Genomic DNA, 16,526 nt, shown 5'->3' with positions numbered 1-16,526 from the left:
CAGGGTTTGGGGGCAGGTGTAGCCCTCCCTCCAGGAGGGGCTAGAGAGAGCAAAGCCACTGGGCTGTGTGTGATGGAGCCCCAACAAAACCTCTGGACACTGGAGCGTGATGGTTGGCAATACTCTGTGCATGATGTCACCTGTGTGATTCCATGGGAGGGAACAGCAGAGTCTCTGCACACGGAACCCTCCTGGACCTGCCCATGTGCCAGTTCCCTTGGCTGACTTTCTTCTGGATCCTTGATATCATAAACCATAGTCGTGGGTACAGCAGCTCTCAGTGAGTTCTGTGAGTCCTTCCAGCAAATTACCAGACTTGAGAGGGGTTTCGGGGAATCTCCCGAACTTGCAGTTGGCATCAGTAGTGAAAATGCCACTGTCGCCTCTGACTTTGTAGTTGGGTAACTCTCGCAGTTGGACTCCACTCCTTGTGTCTCGATGGTTGGACACCCCATCTTCATGGGGGGGCATGATGTGAGGCTGGGAGCACGGTCTTTGCTGTGAGGTCCTGAGGCCGGGGCCTGGTGACCACCTGACCACTCTGGATACACATGCTGTCTCAAGATTTGAGGCATATTTGTCGAGCACACACAATGATTGGTGTCTGCTGATACTTTCTGTGCATCTTGCAGAAGGGACTTGGGGGGTCATCATCCTGCCTGTCCCCATCTCACCCGTACCGGCGTCTCCCGAGGCCACAGATTCTGTGATGCCCGTAGAGAAAGTCCCAGATGCTCTGAGCCCGCGCCACTCTCTGGGGGCACAGGCCTCGCTCTTCACATGGGGCTGCTCAGCCTCTAGGCAGTCCCGCTGGTTCCGCAGCCTCTCGCCCCTCACCCTGTAATTCTTCACTATTTTATACTTCTCTACTTTTTATTTACTTTCCCCACCACATCCTATTTCCAATGGATAAATCTGGACTGAAACCCCAATTTGGGGCTAAGTGACATAGTTTGGGAACCAAGTCCATGCTAAAAAAGGGTTCATGGGAATAGAATGTGGGATTACAAGTAGTGAATTCACATGATTTTTAAAAATACCACATAACTTCCCTTCACATGATGCCTCTTGATCCACAGTCTGACAACATAGGCAAGTGTACACAGTGTTATCAAGAATATCAGTCTGTTAAAAAATAAAATAATATTATCCAGATTTGACGAACAGCCTGCATTTTCTTTTATTTTCCCTTTAAAAAATTAACTCCACAAGGAAAGTAAGGTATTTGCTTTTCGTATTCACCGTAATATACATTGAACACATATTCAAATGTCTCAGAAGCACCCAGAGAAGGACAAAAAAATATATCAATGCGATAACATGAGATTCAGCAGGCCCACGAGGAAATCTGTGGTTCCGGATCTAAGGAAAGTGAGCCGACCCTGACAAAATACATTTGGCGAGGGTGTGAGTCACTGCTGATTCCCAGTGCAGACGGTCATCAGTCGTGTTTATGCAGCTTCCATCTGTGAATTGTAAACGATTTGTAAAATGCTATATCTGGCTTCAAATATTAATAATTCATTGAGGTGGGTGGTGGCAATTAACCACACCAGTGGTACACACACCCACGTGTTTCTGAAAACTGAAGCTTCAGCAACATCCCCCTGAGTCTCAGAGAAGATTCCCTGAAGCTGGGTAGCAGAAATGGCTTGGAGAGAGAGGGGTGCCATGAAGGGTTTCCTAAGGACTTGATTCAGACCAAGGTCATGATGATGTTGGTGAAGGCAGAGGAAGCTGTCAGTGGCCTGTGTCATTTATTTGTGTTTGTCCTCTTCCTATCCTCATCATGGCAAACGCAGAACTCCCACCACATGGTATGGCTTGGGTTATGTCCACCCACCAAAATAAGATACGTCGAAGTCATAACCCCCAGTACCCAGGAAAATGACCTTTTTTGGATATAGAGTTTTTACAGAGGTGATCAAATCAAAATCAGGTCATTCGGGTGAGCCCTAATTCAATATGACTGTGTCCTTATAAAAAGGGGAAATTTGGACACAGACCCACCACAGGGAGAAGGCCATGTGAAGATGAAGGCAGAGATTGAGGTGATGCATCCACATGCCAGAAAATACCAAAGATGGCCAGCCAACCACCAGCAGATAGGGGAGAGGCCTGGAAAAGATGATCCCTCACAGTCTCAGAAAGAACCAACCCTGCTGACACCTTGATCTTGGACTTCCGGCTTCCAGACTGTGTAAGAATATCCACCAATTGGATTGGTTGGTTGGTTGAGGGACGCTCAACCTGGGGCCGTTGCCTCCCCAGCACTTCCAGCCTTCCTGGCACGTGGAGTTGTCCATCAACGTCGCAAAGCTAAGTGTGCTAAGGCCAGATTGCTTCGGATCAAGCCCCAAGTGTATCATGTACAAACTTTGGGTAAATCCCTCTGGTGCGGGCAAGAGGGTAGGGTGAGGCACCAACAGCGTCTACTACATCACCCCTTAGTCCTTTCACGTCCTTTCTTCCTCTCCATGTTCGCCATCGAAATGCCTACAGTGAGGAAGAGAAAAAAATCATGCATTGTCCTTACTAAATAATGATAATATTTCTTGAAGGACTTCCTCTGTGCCCAGCACTGTGTGACATATGATGTAGTTACAGTTATTAACTCCATGACTTTACAGATGGGGAAACTTGAGGCTTGAGGGCTGTGCTCAAATTTGGTAAATTAGATAGAGTTGGGGCTGAGCTGAAGCAATCTGACCCTGGCACATGTATCCTTGCCCCCTGCAGACAAGGGCACTCCAGGAGCAAGGGGTGCAAAAAACATGACCTGCCTCACTCTTTTGGCTCCAGCAGCAAGAATAAGACAAATTGATGTTTCAATAAACATTATTATTTTGTAAAGTAAATGAAGTTGCCCTTTTCATGTGTTTCTCAGTTGACCAGGTGGGGGAATTCTCACTGGAAAAGTTTTCTCTGGGTGAAGAAAGTGTTGACTATTGTACATTTTAAAAGTTGCCAGTTTGTTATAAATCAGGCTGAGAAGGAGCACGTTGAAGGCAAAAATATGAAAGACTGTAGTCCAAACAGGCAAGACCAAGGATGTATTTTTTACAGACTTTGCAGAGAATTCTTGGATCAAGCTAGCAACTCGGTGGCTGATTATAAGACGAGCTATGAGGAGTCTAACTCCTTTAGTCACGAAAGCATCTGGGACCCTGCTACCCCATGGAACCTTCAACCACCTGTTCTCCATGATCAGAGGAGACCTTGCACCCCAGGTCCCGGCTGGAAGGGCCTGACCGCTCTCTGGAGAGCGGGGATGGAAGGGAAGGTGATAAACGTGTAGAGGTTGTTCAGCTGGGGTGATGCTGGCACCAGGTTGATGAGCAAGCCAGAGAGGAGCCCCTTCCCACCCGCAAGCCTGAACCGCCCTGAGCCTGAGTCTGCAGTGACGGAATGGATTCCCGCCCTGCTCTGGGGGAGAGAGATGAGTGATGCCTGCACCCACCAGCCTTGCCTGGAACAGGGCATGTTCTGTTTCCCTCTCGAGGGCCCAGCAGCAAAAGCCTTTGCTTTCATGAGTGTCGTGAGGCAAGGAAGGTTGAGGTGTGAGAGAAAGGAGAGAGAGCATCTGATCCTTGCTCAGTAAAGGGAAAACATACAGGTCAGGTAAGTATATTCACATTGCACCACCATCCATCTCCAGAAAGTTTTCATCTTTATAAACTGAAACTCTGTCCCCATTAAACACTAAGTCCCCATTCCCCCCTCCCCCAGCCCCTGGCACCCTACTCTAGGGCACCGACAGCATTCCACTGTCTGTCTCAATGAATTTGATGATGCTAGGGTTTTCATCTAAGTGGAAACACACAGTATTTGACCTTTTGTGACTGGCCCTTTCACTTGGCATCATGTCCTCAAGGTTCATCCATGTTGCAGCATGTGTTATAATTTTCTTCCTTTTTGAGGCTGAATAATCTTCCATTGTATGGATGGACCACCATTCATCCACTGATGGACATTTGCGTTGCTTCTATCCTTTCGGCTCTTGCGAATAATACTGCTATGAACATGGACGAGCAGATATCTAGCCCTGTTTTCAGTTCTTCGGGGCGTATACCCAGAAGTGGAACTGCTGGATCTGCTTTTGTTTTTGAAGTGGGTCAGCACTGGGTAGGGGAGCCAGGGCGCTTCTGCTCTAATCCGGCACAGCCGTGGGATGTGATAAGTTAGTTTGATTCTCAGAACCTGCGTTTCCTCAACGGTAAAAAGGAATAATGATAGTAGCACTAATCACAGGATTGTTGCGAGAGGTATTTAAAATCACGTGTTTTGTACATTGGCTGGTGCTGGGTGCCCACCCAGCTGTCCATCATTTTCACCATGATTGTCGTCAGCTTTAAGATTCGGGGAAAGGGGGGAGCATGCTTCGTCACGTCCACCAGGGGTCGCTATTGCCCTCGGGGCTGAGTCCTGGCTGGGCCGTAACAGCCTCCCGCCTCCGCCCTCCGTCAGCTCCCACCATTTGGCCCCTAACTCTCTACTCTCTCCCAGTTCCTTTTGACTCTACAGTTCCAACTGTCTTCCTGTGTCGCTGCTTTCACCCAGGAACAAGAAGTTCCCCAATGATCCAGGCCACATCACCTTATCTGGTTACCCGTGCCCCATTCCTCCCAGCGGGAGTTCCTTCTGCAGGAATTTCAGGCCATCATGTGGGCAGATTTATCTGGGCCAGATGATGTCCTGCTGCAGGTAATTACCATGTTCTGTTTCCCTCTTGAGGGCTTTTATGAGAGTTAAGTGAGGCCATGTGTGGGGAAGTACTCATAAACATTTGGGACAGCTGCCGTGAGTCTCAGGCCTGGGCCCCGAGGAGTCCTTCCTGGTGAGAACCACCTTCGGGATTAACTGCAGTTTCTGAGCAGGAACGGAGCATTTAGGCGTCCACAGGGTCCGAGCAGATGCGGCCCTGGGGGAGAGGCCCTGGGCACCGTGACCACCTCTAAGGGGGTGCTGGGTAGCTGCTCCTGAAGCCCGGCCCATGGTCACTTGCTGGGCCTGAATGTGGGCTCAGCGTGGCCAGATATTCTCATTTTTCAAGAGAATCTGAAAATGCAGATTTTTTTTTTTCATGTGAAATCTCCAAAATTTTCAATATGGGCAGTTAGGGACAATTTTTCTCAGGCTCTGCATGGGCCAATCAAAACACTCTGCAGGCTGGTCTTGGCCCGTGGGTACCACATTGCATCCTCTGATGGGGTCTTGTTTAAGACGTGGTCGGTGGCTGATGGTAAATACCACTGGCATTGACCATGGGGATGACCTGGGTTTCTGGCTGCCGGGTGCTCTTTGGCGCTCACCTCCTCAGGGACAGACCAGGACTCCCGGCTTCTCCTGTGGAGAGTGGGGGGAGGGGTCCTTTGAGTGTCTCCCCTGGGACCCAAGCTGAACCAGTAACCTAGAGATTCAAAAAGCCCCACTTGTATCCCACTTCCCCGAGCTGTTCAGCTTCACTCCTTCTCCCGCAAGACTTTTTGCCCAAGGAGCAAGAGACACTTGATAACCCACTCACGGCATCAGTGCCAGGCTCTTAAATGTAAGGAACATCATAACTCCCTCTGTCGCCAGGATGGCATTTCTGGGTGCTCCCAAATGACCCAAGAAACTGCTAATTGTACACTGATGGTTCAACCACCCCTTGAAAGGTCAGCCTCACGCTGTCCATGGACTGTGTGGGTGGTCCTCTGAATGGAGGGACCCTGTGCAGGAGTCAGAGGCAGGGGCTGGGAGGAAAGAGTGTCCCTGTGGGTTGGGTTGGAAAGTCCTGATGTTCAGCTCTTCACACCACCCAGTGAGTGTGATTGCAGCTGTGGAATCCAACACAGATGCGCTTGGCAGAGGGGCCTCTTAAGGGGCTGAAATGGGACTTTGCAGGGCGGGCTAGTATTGAGGTGCAATAAGCAGCCAGACACCCTGCCCCTCCCACCCGCCCCACGTGCGTCCAGGGGACGGGACTTACGGTGGAGGTCCCAGTTTGCCTTCGCTTCTGACCCCGAGCCGGCAGCTGGATCAAGCAGTCCTGAGGACGTGACCCATTTCCCTGATTTGGGAAATGCTAAAGTGTGAAATACTGAATGCAGCTCTCCCAGGCACATTTATCCCACACCTCCTCCCCCAGGCTTAACTTCCATGGCATGAACGAAGTCAGATTTTAATGAGGATGATACAGCCAAGGGCAAAATAATTCTGGTTCTTTCTCTGTAGCTCCCCAAAGAGCTGACTACACACACACACACACACCCCTTTTAAATCAGTGCAGTTGAAACAGAATTGCCTAAAACAAATGAAGGTTATCACAGAAACATTTTTTGTGATTCAGAAATTTTGTATCCAATCGAGGGAAAGCTATTCCCCTTGCCAATCCCAAGAAGTGAAGGTAACCACAGATTTCTCGAGCACTTCATTATGAGAGGCGGCCTCTGTCTCTGGAGAAGGGAGAAACATACAAGTTTGCCGCTGGAGTCTTCTTCTGCTGATGCCAGGGAGGAATTTGACGGGCATCCATCCTGGAGGGTAGCTGAAGTCATAAGAGCTCTGTACTCTTTACCTCACCAACAAAACCGCCACTATTTTTTCTCCGTTTCCTAAGTTCTCAGCAAGAGGCTTTCTCCTCATTTCCCTTACCCCTGCAGTGGGCCTAGATTTGAGAGTTCACAGTGAATCATAATCACACCTGGCCTTCTTGGGTCCTAATGATGGACTGGGCACTGCACATGCCCCAGACCAGCTCTGTCCAGCAGAACCTTCTACCTTGATGGACGTGTTCTGTATCTGCTCTGTCCAATGCAGGAGCCACTAGCCACATGTGGCTATTGAGCCCTTGAAATGTGACCAGTAGGACTGACAGACTGAAGTTTAATACATTTACAGTGAAATAGCCATATGTGGCTAGCGGCTATCACATTGGACAGTTCAGCATTAGACCCTCGAAGCAAGCTTGTAAGTACTGGTGTTATTCACCCATTTTGCAGATAAAGAAATAAAGTCTCCGAGGGATTAAGTAACTTGCTTGGGGTCACAGAACTAGCTCTAACCATGGTCCCAAGTCTTGTGTTTGGAGGGAATGTTGCTTGGGAAGCTTGATTCTCAACTCTCCTTCCTCCCCCACCAGGGACCTGGCTCAGGTGTGCAAATGAAGGTGGCTTTCTGCATGCTACGTTTGCTTAGTTAGTCCTTTCTTTCCTTTTCCCCTCCTTTAAAAAATGTCTTTTTCTGAATATTGAGGAAATATAGGTGCATCAGGGTGAAATTACAGGAAACAATAAAAAGAAAAATATTTATCCATAATTCCTTCAACTAGATGAAACCACTACATACAATTGCATCATAAGGAAAAAAATACCTAGGAATAAATTTAACCAAGGAGGTGAAAGAACTAACTGTACACTGAAAACTATAAGACACTGATGAAAGAAACTGAAGAAGATGCAAATAAATGGAAAGATATTCTGTGTTCATGAATTGGAAAAATTAATATGTTAAAATTTCCATAATACCCAAAGCAATCTACAGATTCAATGCAATCCCTATCAAAATTCAAAAATGGCATTTTTCACAGAGATAAAACAAAGAATTCTAAAATTTCTGTGAAACCACAAAAGACCCCAAATAGCTAAAACAATTTTGAGAAAGAACAAAACTGGAGGCATATGCTCCTTGATTTCAAACTGTATTACAGAACTATAGTAATAAAAGCAGTGTGGTATTGGCAGAGAGAAAAAACAGAAATAGATCAATGAAATAGAATAGAGAGCCAGAAATAAGCCCACACTATATGGTCAATTGATCTACAACAAAGGAGCTAAGACTATACAATGGGAAAATGACAGCATCTTCTATAAATGGTGTTGGGAAAACCGGACAGCCACACGCAAAAGAATAAAGCTGGACCGCTGCAGGTACACCCGTTTTACTGTGCTTCCCTTTAGTGCACTTCACAGATACTGCATTTTTTACAGATTGAAGGTTTGTGGCAACCCTGCATCAAGCAAGTCTATTGGTGCCATTTTTCTAACACCTTCATCAAATATTATCGTTTCTTTTGTTAAATTAATAGACAAAGCAATGGTATCTTGTTTTTATTCATTTTTTTTCTAGTGTGTGTGGTCATATGTATCATACAAATATTCATTTTATATATATATTTTTAAATTAATTTATTTATTTTTGGCTGTGTTGGGTCTTCGTTTCTGTGCGAGGGCTTTCTCTAGTTGTGGCAAGCGGGGGCACTCTCCATCGCAGTGCGCGGGCCTCTCACTATCGCGGCCTCTCTTGTTGCGGAGCACAGGCTCCAGAGGCGCAGGCTCAGTAGTTGTGGCTCACGGGCCCAGCTGCTCCGCAGCATGTGGGATCTTCCCAGACCAGGGCTCGAACCCGTGTCCCCTGCACTGGCAGGCAGACTCTCAACCACTGCGCCACCAGGGAAGCCCTATATATATATTTTAAATAACTTACTTTCATTATGTCTTAGTATTTTTCATCTTGATTTGTGTGATATCCTGATATGATAAAGCTACTTAGTTTTTGTGGGTTAGGCTTGTGGCAAATATTTTCCCAACTTGTTTGCCTTTTAACTTTTTATGATTTTTTTTTTTTTTTTTTTTTTTTACTAGTATTTCATTACCAGCTCCATCATGGTTGGTCCCCCTGGTTTCAAGCGTAAAGTCTTCTCTGTTCCGTGGCTGAGCTGGCTTCAGTGTGCCCGATGCTTCTGGTGGGAAAAAGCACTCCTATCTCCCAGCCTCCGTGTGCGGAACCCGAGGAGCATGAGGCCATTTGATCTGGGGTGAAGCCTGAGAAGGAGGAGGGAGTTTTGTGCAGGGAACTAAGGAGCCAGGGAAGGGAGGAGAGGAAATGGGGCGCCGGCGGGGGTGAGGGGTGAGGAGGGGTGGCAGCAAAGAGCTGGTCGTGGGCACAGACATGGGGAGGAGAGGGGCCAGGAGCTGAACGACGCCGCTTAGGAGTCCAGGTGATTGAGTGCCACAGGGGCAGGAAAGGGGCCTTTACCCTCTTCCTTCATTCATATGTATTCATCCACCCACCCACCCAGTCATTCATTCATCCATCCACCCACTCGCCCATCCTTCCATTCATTCATGCATGCATGCATTCATGCCTTCCTGCTTTCAGCGATGGGGCAGGAATATGAGAACAGGCCTAAGTATAATGTGGTGGGATGGGTCAGGAGCTCAGACTGAGCCACAGGTCTGGGTGGGTCTCGATCATCCTCACACCTGCAGCCACGGGGCAGACAAGTCCCCGTAGGGACAGAGTGACAGCCAGGTGAGGTCCCAAAACACAGGCAAAGGGCACTGGACCTCCTGTACACGCCACAGGAGCGATCGTGACAGCAGACAACCTAGCTCTATCTTCAGAGTAGACAAAATATTGTGATGAGTGAAAGTGAAATCCACAGCCCCCTAACTTCAGTTCAAGTTCATATTCATGGGTGAAGCCTCAGATGACAGTCTCTTTTTTTTTTTTTAACCGACAAATGGGTTTTATTTGGCCTGCGTAGTGTTAGATTACAAAGTATTTTTTTAACTTTTTGAATTCACTCCCAATGAACTTAACCTAAAAATCAGGATTTCTCGTTCTTTTGAAAATCAAGCAATCCGATGACACTGGCCCTGCCCCCACTGGACACTGACTTCCCATCCCCCTCCTCCAACCCCCAGCTGCCTCTCTTCTGCTTTCTGTCTATGAGTTGGGCTCCTCCAGGGGCCTCATGTAAGTGGGATCATATGGTATGTGTCCCTCTGTGCCTGGCTTATTTCACTTAGCATCATGCCCTCAAGGTTCATCCAGGTTAACTTTACTTTGCCACTATCTCAATGTTGAGTGGAATTTCCCTTTTCTAAGCTTTTTAACTGCTTCCTTGTCCCAGGCATTGCAATCCAGGCAGATCAGTGTCTCCACGGGATCCCACAGACAAAGGCACCCAGTCATGGGAGGCCGGGCAGCCACGAGGGTCGGCACAGAAAAAAAGAGACACATCCTTTTGTAGGCTGCTCCTTGCTGTATCTTTTCACTCCTGGATGAGATGCCACATTGTGGGTTGCCACAGTCTCTCGCCTTTGGTTCTGCCCATGGGGACCCATGGCTGTGTCACCCCACATGCTGACTTGGCCATTGGTCCTGATGGGACAAGGACTGTATGCCTTCACGCGATGGGGACCCAGAGCCACAGCTCCCAGCTCCCTAGGCCTGGGGACTGTCCCGCCTTCACAAGAGGTTTTCATCTATGCTGAGAACTTCAGGGAGATTCCCAGGCAAAGACGTGGGCAGCGAGCATGTCCTTGTGTGGCGTCGAAAGCATGGAGCCTCAGAATGGGGTGAGATGGAGTTTAATTCCAGAAGGCTCTCCCACATGAACGAGGTCATCTGGATGGGACCAAATCCAGGCTTTTTGTCTTTGGGTCCTGAGCCGCCTCCAGGGTGACTCCAGCATTGGGTCCCCTTCATAGCCAGGGCTCTGGCTGGGGAAGCAGGTGAGGGAGTGGGGCAGAGCAAGAGCTGTTGGTGGTTTACCTAATTTGATGTCCCATTTGGGTCCCTGGATTAGAGGTTTGAGCACACTCCCCTGGCAGTCGGTCCCTGAAAATTCCTGCTAAGACAGCATGTTTGTCAGCCCCCAGGACACCTGCCTGGCTGGTGGGGCCTCCCGGGACTCATAGCTCATCCGACGCATCATCCAGAGTGGGGAACTTTTTTTTTTTTTTTTATCAATCCTTCCATTACTTTCTTTTAATTCAAACATTCATAGACGAAGAAAGGTTTCCATGCTTAATTTTTTAACATAATATACAGAACCACAATACTATTTAAATTTCAAATTATGGGAGATCACATTCAAATGTGCTTAGATTTGACGAGTTGCTATGACAATACTGAGAGATTTCACGGAGAAGGTATTTAGAATTTGTAAGATAGTCCAATGTCTTTTTGCTACGTGGGCCGGGGTGAGCGTCATTCTCCCCATGCTACAGGTGGGCACACCGAGTCCCGCGGAGCGTGGGGAGGAGCCGGGAGTGGAGCCCGGGGCCGCCTTTTCCAAGCGGTGGGAATCCTTGGAACTTTAGAGCGTCCTCATCTCAAGGCTCACTCAGTGATCAACTGCTTCCTCTTAAAGATGGGGCCTCGGGGGCACTGAGGCTGAGGGAGGTGCTCAGGGTCACACGGCCACTCGGGGCCAGGCCACCTGGAGAACTGGAGTCTGTGGTGTCTTGTTTGAGGCCTATCTGGGCACCTCTGCCCCACCACACAGGCATGCGTGGTCTCGTCGGAACGGAGGGTTCTGAGTTACTCAGAATAACTTAGTTATTCTGTAAAGGAGGCCTCGATACAGTCGGGTGGGACAGGGCTCCGGGAGGTGGAAGGAGGTGAGAGATGGGAGGCACCTGGAATACACAGCCCATATTCCTGGCACCTGGCCTGCGGCCCTGACTGGCACAGGTGGGCTGGAAGATCTGGGGCCAGGCGCTAACTCAGCTGACGTCCCCAGCCAGCGTTTCTCAGACTAGGGCCTGATATCTCTACAGGAGTATTTAAAATTCTGTTTCAATTTTTATCATTTTTTTGGCTTTTATAAAATATGTTTTAATTTTACAATCACCAATTGATGCTGTACTAGGAGAGATGAGACTAACTCCTTTGTGTCTTGTTTATTCAACTGAGGTGTAATTAACATATATTAGTTTCACGTGTACAGCATCATGATCTGCCATTTGTATAGACTGAGAAATGATCACCACAGCAAGTCTAGTTAACATACATCACCTTTGTGTCTTCCCACCTCCCTTTCCCTTCTCCAGGATTTTTACCTGACAAAGTTTATCCCATTTACATCCCATTCAGCTACCATAATTTCCTTTCCAAAAGAAAGATTTGTGGTTGAAGCTGCCAGATTCTGAAAAAGATACAGAGACCCTTAAGGGTTATGTTTTTCTTTTGTTTTTAACATAAGATGTGGCCCAACCTAAGTCAGCGCCTCATGCTTTTATCTGCCATCTCCACAGAAGTTCCTCATAGATGGGTAACGAGTGTGTGTGTGTGTGTTTATTGAGGTGAAATTCACATAACGTTAACCATTTTAAAGTGAACAATTCAGTGGGATCAAAGGCATTCACAATGTTGTACAGCCACCCCTCTATCTTGTTCCAAAACATTTTCATCACCCCCGAAAGGAAACCCCACACCAATAAGCCATTGCTCCTCACTCCCCCTCTTCTTTCTCCCCTGACAGCCACCCATCTACTTGCTCTCTATGGATTTGCCTATTCTTAATATTTCATATACATGGAGTTATAGAATATTTGTCCTTTTGTGTCAAGCTTTATCTGTGTTGTAGCAGGTGTCAGTACTTCATTCCTTTTCGTGGCCAAATAATATTCCATTGTATGTATAAATCACATTTTGTTTGTCCATTCATCCAGGGTGGGCATTTGAGTCATTTCTACCTTCGAGCTATTGTAAATAATGCTGCTCTATCCATCCTAGTGGGTGTGAAGGGATTTGGTGTTTTTATAGGATGTATTTGGCATACAGTCATTAAGGAAATCATATCAAATATCCCGTTCTAGAGGAGCCGGGGTATCTACATCTAGAAGTAGTCATCACAGGTAGACTTTTTTATGTATATACTATCTATAGGCATGATTGGATGCTAATGGCAACTGAAGCAATATTTCAGATTTACAGACCTGGCCACAGATAGCAAAGGAAGGCTCTCATTTCCTTCCCCAGAATATAAATTTTCTCTAATTCACAAAGATGTCTCAATGAAAGATGTCAAAATTAATAACAATAATATCCAGAATTTATTGAGCGCTTAACCACATGTCAGATACTGGGCTCTATTGTATGAAACAGCTTCTATTTTTATCTCCGTCTTACAAATGAACTCCCTGAGGCGAAATGGCTATTAAATGGGAATTAAATGGCTGTTTGGTGTCCTGGGGTTGGTAAGTGGCCAAGCAGAGGCCAAGGCTGGGCAGACTGAGCCCAGGGCCTGTGCACTTAACCGTGATCCCATGCTGTCTCTCAAGGTAATCCGCCCCCTTGCATTCCAGGTGCTACAGGAGGAGCTGTGGTCTCCACGCCAGCAGCAGAACCCGGGAGTCTGGAAGCCCTGTGATGGCCCTGGGGAAACCAACCCCCTCTGAGCCTCAGTTTCCTCATCTGAAAGCAGGAGGATTGGACTGAGTGCTGGAGGTCCAGCTGCTCTGACACCCCAGGACCCTCCTCACTTGGGGAAGAGAGCAGACGCCCTCACTTTGCTGCTGGACAGAGTAACCTTCGTGTCCTTTGGGGAGACAATGTTGGTCATCGCCATGGCTGGGCTGAGAAGTGACAAGCAAGAGTGAGTCTCTCTGTCCTGGACTATTTTGTCCCCAGTCTGCCTCTGCTAACACTTGAAACCAAAATGAAGCCTGAGAGTTTGGAGTCTGGTGATGAGGGAGGCGTTCTCAGAAACGGAAGGAGAGGAAAGCCCCACATTTCAGGCCCGTCCCTGTGTTGGCCCATTCACACCTGTGAGCTGGGGACAGGACATGCACTCCTGGTCACCATCCCCAGGGCTGACTTGCACTGGCCCCCCTGCCAGTGGGGACCCACAGACACTGAATCCAGTCCGACTCCAAGTCTGGAATCCAGAACTTCTGGTCAGCAAATGCATTCTCCGTTTAATCAGGAAAACTGGATCCCTGGACCTGGCCTCCACCACTCTGAGCTGATGCTTTGGAAAGAGATATTAGATTTGCAGCCACGGAGGACGGTAAGGAAAAGCCTTTCTGCCTTGTCATTATGACTCTTTTCAGAGGAAGCCAGAAATAGCCGTGCTGGGGAGGGGGTTCTGCCTGGGAATGGTCCCCCCAGAGAGCAGGTCTCAGTATGGACTCAAAAGAACTTATCTAATTAACAGATCAGAGAACTTGTAAATCTCTTTATGACTGGCCAAGGCAACTTCTCTTTTCTATCGTGAACTAACTCATCTCTCTGGGAGCAGGATGACGCAGGCAGGAATCAATAAAAATAGATGCCGGGGATGAGGGTGGGGTCCTGGGTGAGCCTCACACCCTCTCTGGAGCTGCTTCAGGTCAGCCTTATGTGTGATGTTTCAAATTTTCATATGGAGAAGGTATTATGTGTAACCCGTGTATTACTTGGGTAATTAAATCTTAAATTTTGAAAGACCACTCAATTGGAAACCACCGTGGTTTTCCTCCCACAGTCATTAAGAATGTCCTGATTTGCATATTACTGTGTTCCCAAATTCAGGTCTGCCTTCCCTGTTTTGTTTTCTTCATAAATGTTATGTCTTTGAAATTATCTCAGGCATTGGTTTACTTTTGGGGAGGTCTGTCTCCACTCATTAGAATGTAACAATAATAACATCATATAGAGCTTATTCTGTGCCAGGCACTGTTCTAAGTGCTTTGTATGTAAATTAATTCATTTAAACGTCACAACCAACCCTAGGAGGGAATGTCACTTTAACATCCCCATCTTACAGATGAGGACACTGAGGCTCAGAGAGGTGAAAAGATTTGCCCAAGGTCACCAACGCTAGAATTTGGCTCTTAACTGCCAGCCATGCTGTCGCTGGGACCAACTTGCTGGTCCTAAGGGCAGATCTCATAGCTGAGGGATCTTTCAAGGGGAGTTTGTTGACTGCCCTGTGGGCACGTAGTGAGGAGGAGGAGGAGGAGGAGGAGGGGGAGGGGAGGAGGAGGGGGAGGGAGAGGGGGAGGGGAGGGGAGGAGGGGGAGGAGGGGAGGAGGGGGAAGGGGAGGAAAGTGGTTGCATCTGTGCCTGCTGGTCCACAGGTGGTCTTTCTATCAGCTCATCGCTAGGGTCTGGCCTGAAAGAGGGTCCTGAGCCCACCAAGAAAGGGCCCCTCAGAGATGCTCAGGCCTGGCCCGGGCCTCAGTTCTCCAATTAGCCCCCACACTCCAGGGACTTGACGTCAGAAATCACCTCCCCCCAGGTTTCTGGCAGCACACACTCGGCCTCCAGGCTCCTCCTGGAGAAATGCAGAGAGATTCCCCAGGCTCACCTTTGGGTGCTCCTGGATGGGGCCCTACGGGTGTCCGGGCAGCAGGGTGCTGCCTCCTGCGGGATTCCCCGCCATTACACACCCTAAGCTGAGCCCATGCACAGACCCCCGGGCCTGGCGTCCAAACAGAGCCCTGCCAGATAATGACCTCTCGCTATTTTTATCTTGAGAGAATGCACCTGATATTTGCAAACAAAACAGGATAAGTGGCTAAATCTGGGGAAAGTGCTTGGCCAGATCGAATTTCTTATGATTTAAGCAGAAAGTTTAAACTTCTCCTTAAGCCCAGAGCCAAGGACGAAGGCGAGTGCTGGGCTGCGCCCCAGGGTGCAGGGTGAGCCAAGAGACGAGCGGGCAGCAGAGGGGAGCGGAGAGGCTCTGAAATGTGCTAACTTGTCCCTGCTGTGTGCAGACGGTGCCCGGGGGCAGGGCCCTCCTGCCAACGTCTGCGGGATAAACCAATCCTGCGCCATGCAGCTCAGGTTTTGTTTTGGGGCAAAGGAACAGAAACAGCGTTGACTCAGATGCTGGAAAGAGGAAAAGAGGGTGGGATTCCCTGGTTTGTTCCCTCGTCAGTGGAGGGGGTCTCGTCTCCCGGACGCTTGGGGACCCCGCTGATGTTGGACCCAAAGCTGCTGACTGTCCCCCGGGTTGGCAGATTTCCAGATTTCTTCCAAATTGACGAAAGGGAATCTTGTACTTATTTTATTTTATTTTTTTCGTTCAATAGTGTTTTTGTATTTTAATGCAAAATGTTTTTCTTTATTGTGTTAAAACGCACATACCATAAAATTTAGCATCCTAACCATTTTCAGGTGTACAGTTCAGTTGTATGAAGTGCATTCACATTGTTGTGCAGTCATCACCACCATCCATCCCCATAACTCTTGTAAATCTGAAACCATCCGTATTAAACACTAATTCCCTCCCCTCCCCCAACCCCCAGCCAACCACCATTCTACTTCCTGTCTCTATGAATTTGATGACTCCAGGTACCTCGTCTAAGTGGAATCATACAGAATTTGTCCTTTTGTGACTGGCTTCTTTTACTCTGCATAATGTCCTCAAGGTCCATCCATGTTGTAGCGGGTGTCAGAATTTCCTGTCTTTGTAAGGCTGAATCATATTCCACTGTATTACCACGTTTTGCTTATTCATTCATCTGTCGATGGACACTCGGGTTGCGTCCACGTTTTAGCCATTGTGAATAATGCCGCTATGAACAAGGGTGTGAAAATATCTCTTCAAGACCCTGCTTTCAGTTCTTTGGGTGTATACGCAGAAGTGAAATTGCTGGATCATATGGTAATTCTACTTTTAGTTTTTTGGGGAACCATCGTCCTGTTTTCCACAGCAGCGTCGTCATTTTACACTTCCTAACAACAGTGCACTAGTGTTCTAATTTTCCCACATCCTAGCCAACACTTGTCATTGTCTTTTTTTTTTAATATAGTAGACA

General features: G+C 47.9%; 1 long non-coding RNA gene across 1 annotated transcript in view; it reads left to right on the top strand.

Moving 5' to 3' along the window:
• LOC132349155 (uncharacterized) overlaps positions 1-14,289 on the top strand; it is a 58,972-nt gene extending 44,683 nt beyond the window's left edge. The window contains exon 3 of the long non-coding RNA XR_009497628.1: positions 13,083-14,289. This is a non-coding gene — a long non-coding RNA (uncharacterized LOC132349155). The remainder of the gene's footprint in view (positions 1-13,082) is intronic.
• Positions 14,290-16,526: the final 2,237 nt, after the last annotated feature.

The sequence above is a fragment of the Balaenoptera ricei genome, chromosome 15 (genome assembly GCF_028023285.1).
Source record: "Balaenoptera ricei isolate mBalRic1 chromosome 15, mBalRic1.hap2, whole genome shotgun sequence".
NCBI classification, from domain to species: Eukaryota; Metazoa; Chordata; class Mammalia; order Artiodactyla; family Balaenopteridae; genus Balaenoptera; species Balaenoptera ricei.
This window is presented reverse-complemented; position numbering and strand designations above follow the sequence as displayed.